Source organism: Ictalurus furcatus, chromosome 10, assembly GCF_023375685.1.
Source record: "Ictalurus furcatus strain D&B chromosome 10, Billie_1.0, whole genome shotgun sequence".
Lineage (NCBI taxonomy): Eukaryota > Metazoa > Chordata > Actinopteri > Siluriformes > Ictaluridae > Ictalurus > Ictalurus furcatus.
The window spans coordinates 25,137,121-25,151,695 of NC_071264.1; the positions used below are offsets into that span (position 1 = coordinate 25,137,121).

The 14,575-nt window shown below is 38.8% G+C and overlaps 1 protein-coding gene and 1 long non-coding RNA gene across 2 annotated transcripts in view; one reads left to right on the forward strand and one right to left on the reverse strand.

Moving 5' to 3' along the window:
* The window catches only part of vat1l (vesicle amine transport 1-like), a 35,654-nt gene that overhangs the window by 9,298 nt on the left and 11,781 nt on the right, over positions 1-14,575 (reverse strand). The window lies entirely within an intron of this gene.
* On the forward strand, positions 6,613-9,369 carry LOC128613721 (uncharacterized). The gene is made up of 3 exons (XR_008386929.1): positions 6,613-7,084; positions 7,234-7,271; positions 8,926-9,369. It is a non-coding gene; the product is annotated as an uncharacterized LOC128613721 (long non-coding RNA).

The following is a 14,575-nucleotide window of genomic DNA, read 5'->3' on the forward strand; positions in this document are numbered from 1 at the left end:
TACGATGTGACTTCACCAAGCGTTTTAAAGCTCACCGATCACGATCGTTCAAGATTTCGGACATTCATTTTTCCGAACACATTTCTTCCTCCAACTCCTTCCAGGTTTTAATAATGCGTCGGACAGTTCTTAACCCAATTCCAGGGATTTCAGCAAGCTCATTAATTGTTTTCTTTGCATGATGCAGGCCAATAGTTTGCCCGTTCTGAAACACAGCAACATCTGTTCCACGGCCAGGGGATGCATCTATAAACAACATATGGTTGTTTAAGAAATGAGAAGCTCCACACTGCATCAGTTAGGCTTAAAAGAACTGCTGAAACATATTTAATCACTGCAATAATGATCCAATCATAGGCTCTTAAGTATGTGTTCATTTAAATCCAAACAGCGACTGTTTTTTTTGGATAGGCAGTGTATATGGAGATACAATATGCAAATTTAACATAAAACAACATTAATTGTCTATGGGCATAAAATCCAAGCATATTGATTTTCATAATAAAACACTGAGTCATATCTGTTTTCGAAAGAAGAAAAGCTGGCTTGTTGTTCTGGTAAAATCATGACTCATTATTCGCTGGTGAATCACTCTGATGACTCTCTCCAGTGTTTCATGGACAGAAAGCATATTTTTGTGAGCTGCACCCACACTATATGATAATGTGCCTGGTTTACAGCGTTAACCTGTATTGAGATAGATCATTTGCAGTGCAAAGCTTACTTTTTACCATTGTGAGCTAGGACTTGCTCCCCGGCTGGACCGTTCTGAAAGTGCACGTTTGACTCGGCATCAGCCGGGAATACGGCTAGTGGACCGTGCCAGCTTCCTCACTCTTACGCGACCTCGATGGTAGCTCAGCTTCATTTTTGGCGAGTGAGCAGATCAATTAGTGTACTTAGTTTGGAGAATAACATTAATAATTCAGCCTTCTTAGTAGATTTTTTATTATCTGGTTCCCTGAGTTTTAAGTAAGGAATAAAAGAAATTGATCGACAGGGTGGTGTGATCCCTGACGCAGAGTGGAGTTCCTCTTACAACCCTGAAGTTGATTCATTTCCTATATGTGCACGTCCATCAATGTTTTATTCCTCCTAAACCACAGCAATTTGCCAAAACTAAACATTTATTTATTTATTTAAAGTTTACTGTTTATGTTAAAAAAAAAAAAAAAAAGTCTACACACCCCTGTTATAATGACTGGTTTTTGTGATGTTAAAAAAAAAAAAAAATGAAGCCAAGATAAATAATGTGAGAACTTTTCCCATCCTCAATGTGAAATTATAACATATAAATTAAGTGGAAAAACAATCGGAAACATTGAATGGAAAAATAGGAAAAATAAAAAAAAAAACAATACAATTACAATTACCTGGTTGCACACCCGTTTTCAACTGGATGTGGGTGGGTTCAGAATGAACCAATCACATTCAATCTTCAAAAGTAATTATCATGCAGCTGTCATCAATGAAATTATTCTGATTAACCCCAAATAAAGACCAGCTCTTTCTGTAGGATTCATATCTTCTTGATTTCATCTGATTGCTGAAGCCATGGTCCGGAAAGAACTTACAAACCATGTATGGTATCTAACTTGTCAAAAGGTATCGATCAGGAGAGGGGTATAAAAGAATTTCCAAAACATTATATCTACTATAGAACACTCTCCACAAGTGGAGAAACAAGCGGACTGAGGCTTTTATCAAGATGGAGGGAATCATGACTACTATGCTGTGAAAAAGAATTTTCTTCTGTGATTTCGTGTATATCTCATACTAAATAGTTTTAAATCTTCCAACAAAATACAACATAAAACAAAGGCAACCTGAGTAAACACACAATACAGTTTGTATGTATTATTTTTTATTGAAGCGAAAAAAGTTATTCAACACCGATCATCAATGTTAAAAACTAGTTGCCTCCTTAAACTTTAAATCTGGTTGTGCCACCTTTAGCAGCAATAACTGCAACCAAACGCTTCCGATAACTGGAGATCAGTCTTTCACTTACTTCTAGGACTAGGACTTACTCGTACGCTTTGGATCATTGTCTTGCTGCATAATCCAGTTGCGCTTGAGTTTCATTTTCTCATTTGTAAGTCGCTTTGGATAAAAGCGTCTGCTAAATGAATAAATGTAATGTAATGTAATCTTACAGACTGAAGACCGGACATTCTCCTTTAGGATTTTCTGGTAGACAGCAAAATTCATGTTTCCCTCAATTGTTGTAAGTTGCACAGGCCCTGAAGCAGCAAGCATCCCCACACCATCACACTTCCACCAGCATGCTTGATCGTAGGTATGATGTTCTTTTTGTGGAATTCTGTGTTTGGTTTACACCAGATGTAACGGTACCCGTGTCTTCCAAACAGTTCCACTTTCGACTCATAAATCCACAGAACATTCTCCCAAAAGTTTTGAGGATCATCAAGGTGTGTTTTGGCAAAATTCAGACGAGCCTTAATGTTTTTGTGTGTTAGCAGTGGTTTTCACCTCACCACTCTTCCATGGATGCCATTTTTGCCCAGTGTCTTTCTGATAGTGGAGTCATGAACAGTGACATTTATTGATGCAAGAGAGACCTGTAGGTCCTTTGATGTTGTCCTTTTCTCTTTTGTGACTTCCTGGATGAGCCAGTGCTGTGCTCTTGGTGGAGTCTTGGAAAATCGGCCATGTCTGGGAAGGTTTTCTATCATTCCGAGTTTTTCCATTTGGAGATAATGGCTCTCACTGTGGTTCTTTGGAGTCCCAGAGTCTTTGAAATAAACTTTGTTACCTCTGAAATAAACTTTGTCTTTGAAATAACTTTGTTACCTTTGAAATAAACTTTGTCTTTGAAATAAACTTTGTCTTTGAAATAAACTTTGTTACAATTCTCAGGCAGCCTGAGAAAATGTTGTGTTTTCACAGGCTGCCTTTGTTTTATCTTAGATATTGTTTTCATTTCTGATACAATTTAGCAAGAAATATACATAAAAACAAAAGAGACCACAGCACTGTATTCACAAATACCCATTGATTTTAATGTAATACCTTCAGGTGTCTGCTAGTAAGCTGAAGATGTAAAGGAATTTCACCTTTCAGCAGGACAATGACCCGAAGCATACATCCAAATCAACAAAGGAATAGCTTAATCAAAAGACGATGTTTTTGAATGGCTTAGATGTTTTGACTGACCTGGAGAGGGCTGTGCACAGGAGATGCTCTTACAATTTGATGGATCTAGAATGTTTTTGCGAGAAAGAGTGGGAAAATATTGCCAAGTCAAGATGTGCCATGCTGATAGTCTCTTCCCCAACAAGACTGAGTGGTGTAATAAAATCAAAAGGTGCATATACTTATGCAACTAGGTTATTTTAACTCCATTATTTTTCTCTAAAATGTTTCTGAGTGTTTTTGCCACTTAATTTCTAAACATTATAACTTCACTTTGAGGGCGGAAAAAGTTCTGACATGATCTATCTTGGTTACATTTTTTTTAATATCACAAAAACCTGCCATTTTAACAGGGGTGTGTAGACTTTTATATCCACTGAGAAAAGCTCCTTCCTGATATTATAGAAAATAAATCAATAAAAGTTCACTAAACACTTTCTGACCAATCAGAATCAAGCATTCAACAGCGCTCTCTATATAAGACTATATAGCGCATTATGATGAAACCTGAAACATGATCAAAAATCCTTTTGTCATGTCAATGATATTTTTTGTTCAACTTTTTTTTTTAAAACTGTTTTAAAAAAAAAAAAAATAAAAAAATAAAAACATACGTGATTATTGAGTCAGGGGACAAAAAATGATTTTATAGCATGCTGTTCATGCGCTGCTATGAGTCACCCTCACCATCCTGTAACACATGGCGAGCACTTTGTACGTATACGTCATATGCCAGCTTATATCCATCAAATATCATCAACTTTAGGCACGAAATAAGTCTGACTTCAAGGTGACAGACAGGAGACAGACAGAGTGAGAGTATAAACAACCAGAAAAGAGTGAGTGACTATCCAGGATGGAACCTGGCGGGATAGTGATGAACAGCAAGAGTTGGTGAATTTCTAAGTATCTCTGAGCTAGCGTGCTAACACTATTCGGCTTGTTCTAAACTAAAGATCAAACTACACAGATTCGATCAAATACACGGATAGCACAGATCAGGTAAACAAACAAAAAGCGTCTTTTGTTGTTAATATAACTATTGACATTCCCAACAGTTTTGTCACGTTTATACTTTTTGTCACTATGCACTTGCTAGCTAGCTCAATCATTAGCATGACTCATTAGCCAGATTATTCTTGGAATCCGTATTTCCCAGTTGCCTAGTAACAGTGTTCTCTCTACTTAATTGGCGAGCGGACCGTGTCTTTTGAATGCCCTGAACATTATAAGAACATTGTGAAGCAGGCCATTGGGTTTGTTATTTTTTTCCCCCAGAAGATTGCAGGAACATTATTTTTGTAGCATCAGAGTCGAACCTTCTCAGAACACACTGCTGAATGATTACATCCTTCCTCTGTTAGCTGGGTAAGAGTAGATGAAATTATTACGAATGATTTCTTTGTCAAGATAATAAAATAGAATTATTAACATGGATTATCTCTAAATGCATTTAACACACACACACACACTGACACGTATTCATGGGAATATTTTTCACTTCTGCTTGGACACCTGGAGGTTCTTATTATTTATTACACTTTATACCAAAGCGCTGTTGGATTCTCGAATCAGAAGGTGTTTGTCACGATTTCCACTCGAGCTAGCGCTGTAGCATGTAGCGTGTTCGGAAACCTGAAGCACGAGCTCTAAACGAGCGCATGTTGTTTTTTGTTTTCAGTGACACTGACTTTGTTTACTTTTGACACGTGCATTTGTTATGGTTTAAGTCCTGTCTCCTCCCCTGTATTGTCATTGGTTGTTTCCCATGTGTCATCATTAGTCTCAGCTGTTTTGTGTTTCACCCCTGATTACGTTTGTTATTTAAACCCCTCGTGTATCTTGTACGTGGCGAAGTATTACGTGAGTTTTCCGTATACCAAGCGGTTGTTTCTCGGTTCATGTGTTATTGTTTCGATCTTGTTCTCGATTCCTGTTTTGCCTAATTTTTGCCTGTTTGCCAATCGCCTGACCCATTGAGTGCTTTTTGACCACGATATTGTCTCATGATTTGGATTTGTCTGCCTGCCTCTCTTTAATAAAAGCTCTTATCTGCACTTGCATCCGTCCTAACCTCCAATACGTGAAAGTATTGAGTAATTTTCTACAACAGCATTTCTGACAGTAGTTTCAGCCGTAACGTAAATGACAGGTTTATATTAATGCGCTCTTTATAATATGTTATCGTTTCTATACTAACAGCTCATTCACAGGGACTTGTAAGGAGGACACGTCAGATAATTTATGGATAAAGACAATGTGTTATTTTACAGACAAAAACGTATAATCGTTGACAAGGTATAGTTCTGTTAGGAGACGTTTACTTCATATTTTAGGAAGGAGTCTCCAGTGTCAGCGCAGTGTAACGGTCAGCAAGTTTTGCAACATGGGAAAGTGTTTCGGATAGAGGACTTTCTGGTTTCTCTGCTTTTTTGTTAACTTTAAGATAGAGAAGAAAGAGTGGCTGGTGAGTAAACGACGTTTATAGCTGCTGTAACGTAAGTCATAACAGGAAATAACTTTTCTCACAGACGTTCCATAACATTAAATATACAGTGCTGTGAAAATGTATTTGCCGCCTTCTTTGATTTCTTCGGTTTTTATGTATATTTCATACTAAATTGTTTCAGAAATGAAAACAATATCTAAGATAAAACAAAGGCAACCTGAGTAAACACAAAATACAGTTTTTAAATGATAATGTTATATATCAAGCAAAAAAAACCTCCTCCGATCTATGAAACTGCATTCATAATGGGGTTCAGCTGGACTAGATGCAATCAGGCCTGATTACTGCAAACCCTGTTCAATCAAATCAACACTTAAATAGAACTTTTTCAACAGCATGAAGTTGGTTAAAAGGTCTTACCCAGTAACACACTATGCCAAAATTGAAAGAAATTCCAGAAAAGATGAGGAAGAATGTGATTGAAATACATCAGTCTGGGAAGGGTTACAAAGCTATTTCAGAGGTTCAGAGGTGAGAGCCATTATCTCCAAATGGAAAAACTTTATACGGTAGTGAATCTTCCCAGAAGTGGCCGATCTTCCAAAATTCCTCCAAGAGCACAGGAACTACTCATCCAGCAAGTCACAAAAGAGCCAAGGACAACATCAAAGGACCTACAGACCTCTCTTGTATCAATAAAGGTCACCGTTCATGACTCCACTATCAGAGAGACACTGGGCAAAAATGGCATCCATAGAAGAGTGGCGAGGTGAAAACCACTGCTAACCCAGAAGACCATTAAGGCTCGTCTGAATTTTGCCAAAACACACCTTGATGATCCTCAAACCTTTTGGAAGAATGTTCTATGGACTGATGAGTCGAAAGTGGAACTGTTACATAGCATAGGAGCATAGGAGTAAATCCACCTCTGAATGGCTCAAAAAAACAATATCAAAGTTTTTGAGTGGCCTAGTCAAAGTCCTGACTTGAACCAATCGAGATGCCGTGGCAGGACCTTAAACGGACAGTTCATGCTCGAAAACCCTGCAGTGTGAGCTAATCTAAAGCAGGTCTACAAAGAAGAGTGGGCCAGAATTCCATCACAGCACTGTGAAACTGATCTGCAGTTATCGGAAGTGTTCGGTTGTAGTTATTGCTGTTAAAGGTGGCACAACCAGATTTTAAGTTTAAGGGGGCAGTTAGTTTTTCACATGGGTGAAAGGTGTAACAGTAAGTCAGCTTCGGATTGGGCCGTATCACACCACACAGATATGGTTTATTTTCCTATGACATAACCTACGAATGAATACGGCCTGTTATTTAACAAAGAACGGCATCTTATCTTTGATATGGTGACGTTTTCTGTTAGGAGCCGTTTATTTAACATTTATGGAGGAAGTCTGCAGTGTCAGTGTCACAGGGCCATGGGGGAGCCTGGAGCCTGGATGGGGTCAATCACACAGACATTCATATGCTACGGTAACGTCCCCAGGACGTATTATTTATTACTTTTATGTTGTCACAATGTTTTATTGCACTTAGAGATGTGGATATATATATTGTGTTATGTCTTTGCATGTTTTTCCCACCTCTTTTTCCTCTGTGGCTCCATCTACGCTTCTCGGCAGGTAGCTAACTGCCACCAGCTGGCCCTGAGTAACCGTCAGTAAGTTTACCTGCGCCATGTTGTTTTCGTACTACAGTGGCTGTGTTGAAGCCCTTTTTTTTCTTGTGTATTGACGGTTGTGATCTTAAATTCTTGCCGCTAGTGAGCATTTAACTTAGACTAGTAGTTTATGTTAAATTGTGCTACGGAAGCTGTAGGAAGGTGGATGCCATTTTGTTTCTATTTCTCTGTTTTCTCCTGTTTTTGGCCAGCCAGGGAATTAGTGTATATTTCTGTTGTTTTCCTTTCGATAGTTTAGCTACGATTTTCCTACTGGACTAGGTAGCGGGTTTATGTTGGTTGTTTTGGCCGTTCCCCCTCCTGAAGTGACTCACTTCCGTTCTGAGGTCCTATTTGGGTCTTTGTTATATTTCGTATGACCGTCAATAAATGAACTAAACAGTAAAGTCGTTGTCTGCATTGCTGGGACAGGGGACAGACCATCACTCACTACACCATTCTTCTTTTACTCCTCTCTGGCAACCTCTCAAGACTTAGTTGCAGGGGAGGACGATACACTACGGATAATTTGGAAATTCCAATCAGTCTACAGCGCATGTCTTTTGAATGGGGGAGGAAACCCCAGAAGCAAACTCTGCGCACACAGGGTGGGGTGGTGGGATTCGAACCCCCAACCCCAGAGGTGTTCACGCATTAACCTTGATTTCCATTGCGCCACTCAGGAACTCTTCTCTCGGTATAAATTGGCAGCTTGTACCAAAGAAGCTCAGCATGGTTTAGTGAAGAGTCAGTGTTATTTCATCCTTCTCTAATCTTTCCCCCCTGCACACTCAAGCCAGCAGAAACCTGAGCTCCACTGCAATGACCGTAATAAAAGTCTTCAGTATTGACATTTTCACCTAAAGGATACATGATATAGCCTATTTTTTTTATTTATTTTTTTTTAAAAAAAACCTCCGCACTTTTACATCATTTTATGCAAACGTGCATTAACAAAAATTTGCAAGCACATTGCAGTTAAATGGTCGACCTTTGAATTCAACTCAGCACATTCGGTAACCAAGAAACTGCTTCCAGCCAATCTGTGTTCAAACCTGAGGAACGGAGAGACTGTGCATTAACATGCTTCCTGCTGAGCGGTACCAGCCTGAACCAGGCTTTCCGACAGCTTGCACGATCATTAATAATTTGCAAGACGCATCATCATGAACCATCTTCCGACTCTTCTTGGCTGATTTTCGATGAGCAGAACACTCACTGGGATAACCTTACAGAGCCGGTGGCTACATTCCAAATGAATGGAGAACGCAAATTTACATTCAGAACCACTCTCATTAAAGACAAGATGATAATAGATTTCTTTTAAGAGAGAATGAATCACATCAAGCGCTTTTATTAAATTAGTCATCAAAATTCTTGCTTCCAGAGTCCATCCACTCCTCTGGAACTTAGGGAAGCTCAGACCTTTGGCATTTTTAAAGCTTAAGACTTACTTTTTTAAACTTGCATTCGACTGCTGATGTCTACTTTTATTATTATTTTTATTATTAACTTTTATCCTTATTATTTTTTCAGTGTACTGCTTATTTTGTGTACAGCGCTTTGAGAAGCTGCTTTTAAAGGCGCTCTATAAAATAAAGTTTATTATTATTATTATTATCTGTCCAATTTCTATACCTCTTATCCTACACAGGGTCGCGGGGAGCATGGAGCCTATCCCAGGGAACTCGGGGCACGAGGATGGGGACACCCTAGACGGGGTGCTAAACCATCGCAGGGCACAATCATACACATTCACGCACTACAGATAATCTGGAAATGCCAATCAGCCAACAAGTCATGTTTTTGGACTGGGGGAGGAAACCGGAGTACCGAGAGGAAACCCCCAAACTGTCTGACTGACTGAGTCTCACTGTTGAAATGCTAGGAGTCTAGCTAGCTGAACTTCAATCATTACCCTTAGCTAGCATGCAGTAAACAATACCAGGAACATTCTGTGATATACAGTACAATACACGCATCTGCTGTGTTTGTTCGCAAACTAGCGTCAAATATTATCGAAGCTAATAACTTATGTTAATAGTTAATAGACAATTTAGTCCCTACATACTGTAAATGACTGCCTTGCTGCTCTTGAAATGCCTTTGAAACTTGTTCGACAAATGCTATGTAGCCGATGATTTTTTTGTTGTTGTTTAATTTAATGGAATTGAATTAGATTTTTTTTGTTTAAATGTGTTGCATGTTATTTTGGATATAGAGTAAGACTTAATGAAACAATTTCAGCCATAGAACAGGCAAAGAAGACCAACCACAGCTATCATAAATATTGTACTAAAAAATATTGAAATTTGTCCGGTTATTGAAAGAAAAAAAAAAATGCAATGAGCCATTCGGGAGTCGAAAGAGTCGACTCATGGGTGAGCTGAACCAAATGATCTGACTCACTCACTATTTGGGCAGGTGCAGCTTTGGTTTTATCTATCGGAATTTGATTGGCTTATAAAAACTGGATGTTCCAGAGACTCTCGGAACTCATTCTGGTGCATGAAGATAAGAGTTTTGCCCCAGGAGTGAAGCCTTATTTATTCGAGCCTGTTCATGCTGCCGGGAACGGAGGTGGTGATGACTCAGATGCTGAGGTCAAAGTTTCTCCTGCAAGCATCTGCCTGTTTTTTTCCCCAGCCGCACCTCTCACAGTGACGTAGTCAAAAACCAAACACCATCATGCACAATCTAAAGAAAGGAACGTGAGCTACGGGTGTAAAAGAAGGCCGATTTTGATTTGAGCTTGTCTTTCGATCGCTTTTGGTTGTTAAATTTGGCTGAAAACAATCATTTTCTCAACAGTTCATACATTTCAAATTCCTAACCAACTTCAGCTTGCGTCAAGTCCTTTCGTTCTCACAATCAAGCTGGCAACTTATTTCACCTAACCTTACTGCATGGTCATGAATGATTGCCCTGATCTGCATTTAAATTAAACCTTAAATTAAACATTCTTAGCATAATAGATCCTGAGCAAAATTCCTATTTTGTTAACATTAAATATTCATAAATCAACCATTTGATGGATGAATGAGTGAAAAGGCCAAAAATATTTACTAAGGAAAGTCCCCAGAACCTGCTAAAGAGTTGGTCAATTTTTCTTCCATGTCAGGCTTGGGATAAGGTGAGCAAAAATAGCCTAAGAATTAATATTTATTGTAAAAACTTACAATGAACTGCAATGACTTATTGTTCCAGCGTTACTTCCTTTACTGCTGGATTTCTTGATGACCATGACCAATGACTACTCTTTTCTTTAAGAAAAACGTTCTAATCTATTGTTTTCTATTCTAATACAATAATTCTTTGTATTCATAAATGCTTCTTCGTATGGCATCATTTAGCAACTTTTTGAGTTTTGAGCATGCTTTAGCTACTTTCTCCTGAAAAGAGTTGGAAACACAGCTCCCAAAATACAACCCCTACCTTCTCCAAGCTTAAAATACAACATACAGTCCTCTCTGCCAAGTCATTTGTTTGTGCTATACACCAAAGACATCTTTTGGTTTGAGATCAAAAGATGGATATGACACAAGAGATTAGGATTAATTTTATTTCCCGGTATTTACATGTACATGTGTTGTGTTGAACAACAGAAAACATAGAACCGTTTCTTCTACCATCACGAGTTTCATCATCCATTAAGATTAGTGAGCCTGTTCCAGAAGCAGCCATGCAAGCCCAAGCCATGACACGACCTCCACCATGTTTCACAGATGAGCTTGTATGGTCTGGATCATGAGCAGATCCTTTCTTTCTCAAACAAATGCAGTCTTCACAGGTGAAACTGAAGGCTAAAACCAAGAGATGATGTTCAGAGCTATTTATTGTTTCAATCTATCAATCTATCAGGACATACCTGGGTAACAAGAAACACCTGTCAGTCAGTCACATGTTCCAGTATTTGTGCTCACCTACAAATTGGGTGGTATGATACAAAATGTGCTATGTTCTATGTTGTTTAACACATCTTCATATAATACATACAAGGAAATAAAAGCCAAAATCCTTAACTCTCTTCTCATATTCATCTTTTGATCTCAAACACAAATGACTTCACTCTACAGCAAAAAAAAAAAAAAAGAACTGTCCTTGCCGTTCCAATAGTTTCGGAAGGGACTGTACCCCGTTGACTTAAAACAATACATGACTTAACGCTGAGAGAAAACTGATTCTGTGATTGACGTTTTATCCTCCAATGTTGGAGTATTTATTGGTACTATTTCCTCTCAGATAGTCCATTCGAATTATTTATAAAGTGTTTTAGAAAGAATTCCGAGAGCTCTTTGCCAATAAAAACTATTTCAGAGCCGTACCCATGACCAGAACATGACCTTTCTGGGATTCAAGCCCTGTCCACCAATTCTCTGGTTGCATCACTCATAAGCAAATGAATCAAAAGAGAACCTGAAGATGCAGATGTTAAATTTTACACCCATGTCTTGCCCTTGTATTAGTGCATCATTTCACCTGGATACTGCAGATTTGCTCCTATGAGCTGCTCCGGTTATCATAAAGACTGTCCCAAGACTCTTAGGAGTCCATTTGAGTGTGGTTCCTCTCAAGGTTTTTCCTTTTTTCTTGCATTTCTCAACTGCATTTGGCTTGTTCATTGGAAAATCGAACTCTGTATCCGGATTTCTGTACCGCAGATTTCTGACAATTTCTATCGTTAAATCAAACTGAATTGAGGTTACCGCTCTGGTCGTGCAATAATTCCCCCCCAAAAAAAAAAATCCTTTATTTAAGATTCAGCCTACACAGGTTCAGGAAATAAGCTTGCACAGATAATAAAATCTCTGCAATGTTACATAAGGTCAGATTCCTCTTGTTCAGTTCCACCGGGTGCTCCTTTCACAAACAACCCACCGTTTTATAATCAGAGAAAAATGGCTCGCCAACCTCACCACAGTTACACACTATTTGAAATCTCACTAGTCATTTCACCCTTGACAGGTTTTGTTCCATGGCGAATAACGTATGACAGACTGAGTAATTCAATTAGAGGGAAAAGCACTAGAGACCTAATTGAATTGTATGGATCTTAGATGGGACTGATTTTGTTACACGTAATAAGCGGCAGAGTGAGAAAATGTCAGTAAGGGAAAATCAAAAACGAACGCATCGAGTGAACTGTAAGCAACAGTTTAGTCGACAAGTCACTAATGCATTTTGTGTAGCTGTATCTGTAATAACAGACCGAGCTGGTTAATGCATCATGGCATGGGGTTGTGTTGACGATGGCAGCAATTATACGTACATACAAAAGTTCAGTCAGCGGTCACACAGAAACCTGGTGTTAATTACAAGTGTGATGAGGCTGGGGGAAACATCTGAACAAATAATATGTAGTCATTTTGGATCAAGGTATAATTATAGCTGGAAAAAAAGAAGCACCTACAGTACATTAGGATTTCCTGTACTACTAGAAGAAAATACTAATAATACTGTCAGTCAGGGAAGTGCTTGAATTCACCACACCATGTCAAATCTTATATTACACACTGTTTACTGCTCGATTCTGATTGGTCAGGAGGTGTTTATTCATTTTCTATAACAGCAGCTCTGACAAGACAATAATTCCAGCCTCAAGGAATATCAATTTTATATTAACGAACTCACTTGAATACTTCAGCATTTCTATAGTAAGGGCTCCTTCAGAGAGATTTGTAGAACTGTTTATTTAGCATTTTTTGGAAGGAGTCTCCAGTGTCAGCACTTTGTAACAGTCAGAGGTAAAGCTGTAACGTAATGCTTTCAGACACTGGACACAAGATCACTGTAATACACGAGAGCCCCATTAAGTTATGTGAACTTAGTTCTTTTCTCCAACTGTCCAGACGAGTTTTAGATCTTGAACTCAAGTTTATAAGTTTTCAAGAAAAAACGAAACTCAAAGTAACCCATTGTTTTGACTTGGAAAACTTGTCAAACGTAACTTTTTGAGTTGAAACAAAGGTTATCTTCAAGTTGAGTTAGCTAACATTTTTTGCACATTTTTTGCACTTGCGCTTCTAAGGTTAACCACCTGAAATGTTTTACACTGATGTGCTTTTTTGTCTTATTAACTTCCAAGGCAGAAAGAAAGAAGCTTGGTGACAGAACAACTGTTTAGAGCTAGTGTAACATAAGTGATAGCAGGAAGTACCTTGTCTCAAGGACGTACCATAGCATTATATGTAGCTGTAAATGGTTAAAAAGTATAACCGTTCATTCTTTAATAAATACGAAGTGTAAATGTTGTCTAATTGCTGTGGTATAAGCAAATGAAGCACTTGAGTGCTGCCTCAAAGTTGGGAGCGTTATGCGTTTTGAGATGCTTTTCTGCTCAGCACGGACGTAAAGACTGATTATTTGGAGTTAAAGTAGCCTTCCTGGGAGCTCGAACCAGACTGGCTATTCTCCTCTGGCCTCTTTCATCAACGTTTTGTTGTTTTGTTTTTCCCACCATTTTCTGTAAACTTTATATACTGTTGTGTGTGAAAATGCCAGGAGATCAGCAGTTTCTGAAATACTCAAGCCAGCCCATCTGGCACCAACAATAAAGCCACGATCAAAGTGGCTTATTTTAACATTTGATATGAACATTAATTGAAGCTCTTGACCTGAATCTGCATGACTTTTCGGATGGCACCGGTGCCACACGATCGGCTGATTGGCTAATCGCATGAATGTGCAGCGGTAATAACATGGTTGAGTGCATATCACATTATATCGACAATACTCGTGAGAATTTGACAGGAATATGTATGAACGTTATTCAAATTTCTTAGCGTAATCACAGACCGAACCACAATCTGGTGTGATTTCACACCCGAAATCACATCAATCATACTGACAATATTCTTGAGAATTTCCTGTGAACACAAGTAAGAATGACTTTAACTGTGCCTCATGCTAATCATTAAGACTAAGATTCATGCAGATGAATCGACTGACGAACGAAAACGGCACTTCGCTTCGATTTTAGACACATGTTCGCAGATCTCAATAGCTCAGGGTTCATTGAAATCTCTGGCTGTCAGACAAATACTGGCTGCGCAGTGCTCATTATACCGGGTCACCAGACTCAGTCATCAGAGCGGCTCCCAGGTTAGCATGGCAACTGATGTGGTTGCTAAAAGCACGGCCACGTAGCTGTCGCTGACGTGGAGCTTCACAGCAGGATCGTGCCAAGCTGAATCACATGCTTCTGAGAAATTTGACCCTGCGCAAAACGGATCAGTGCCAAACTGAATTTAATGCAAACACCTGCTGAGGTCACGATTAGTATATAGAACATTTAATGCAGCACA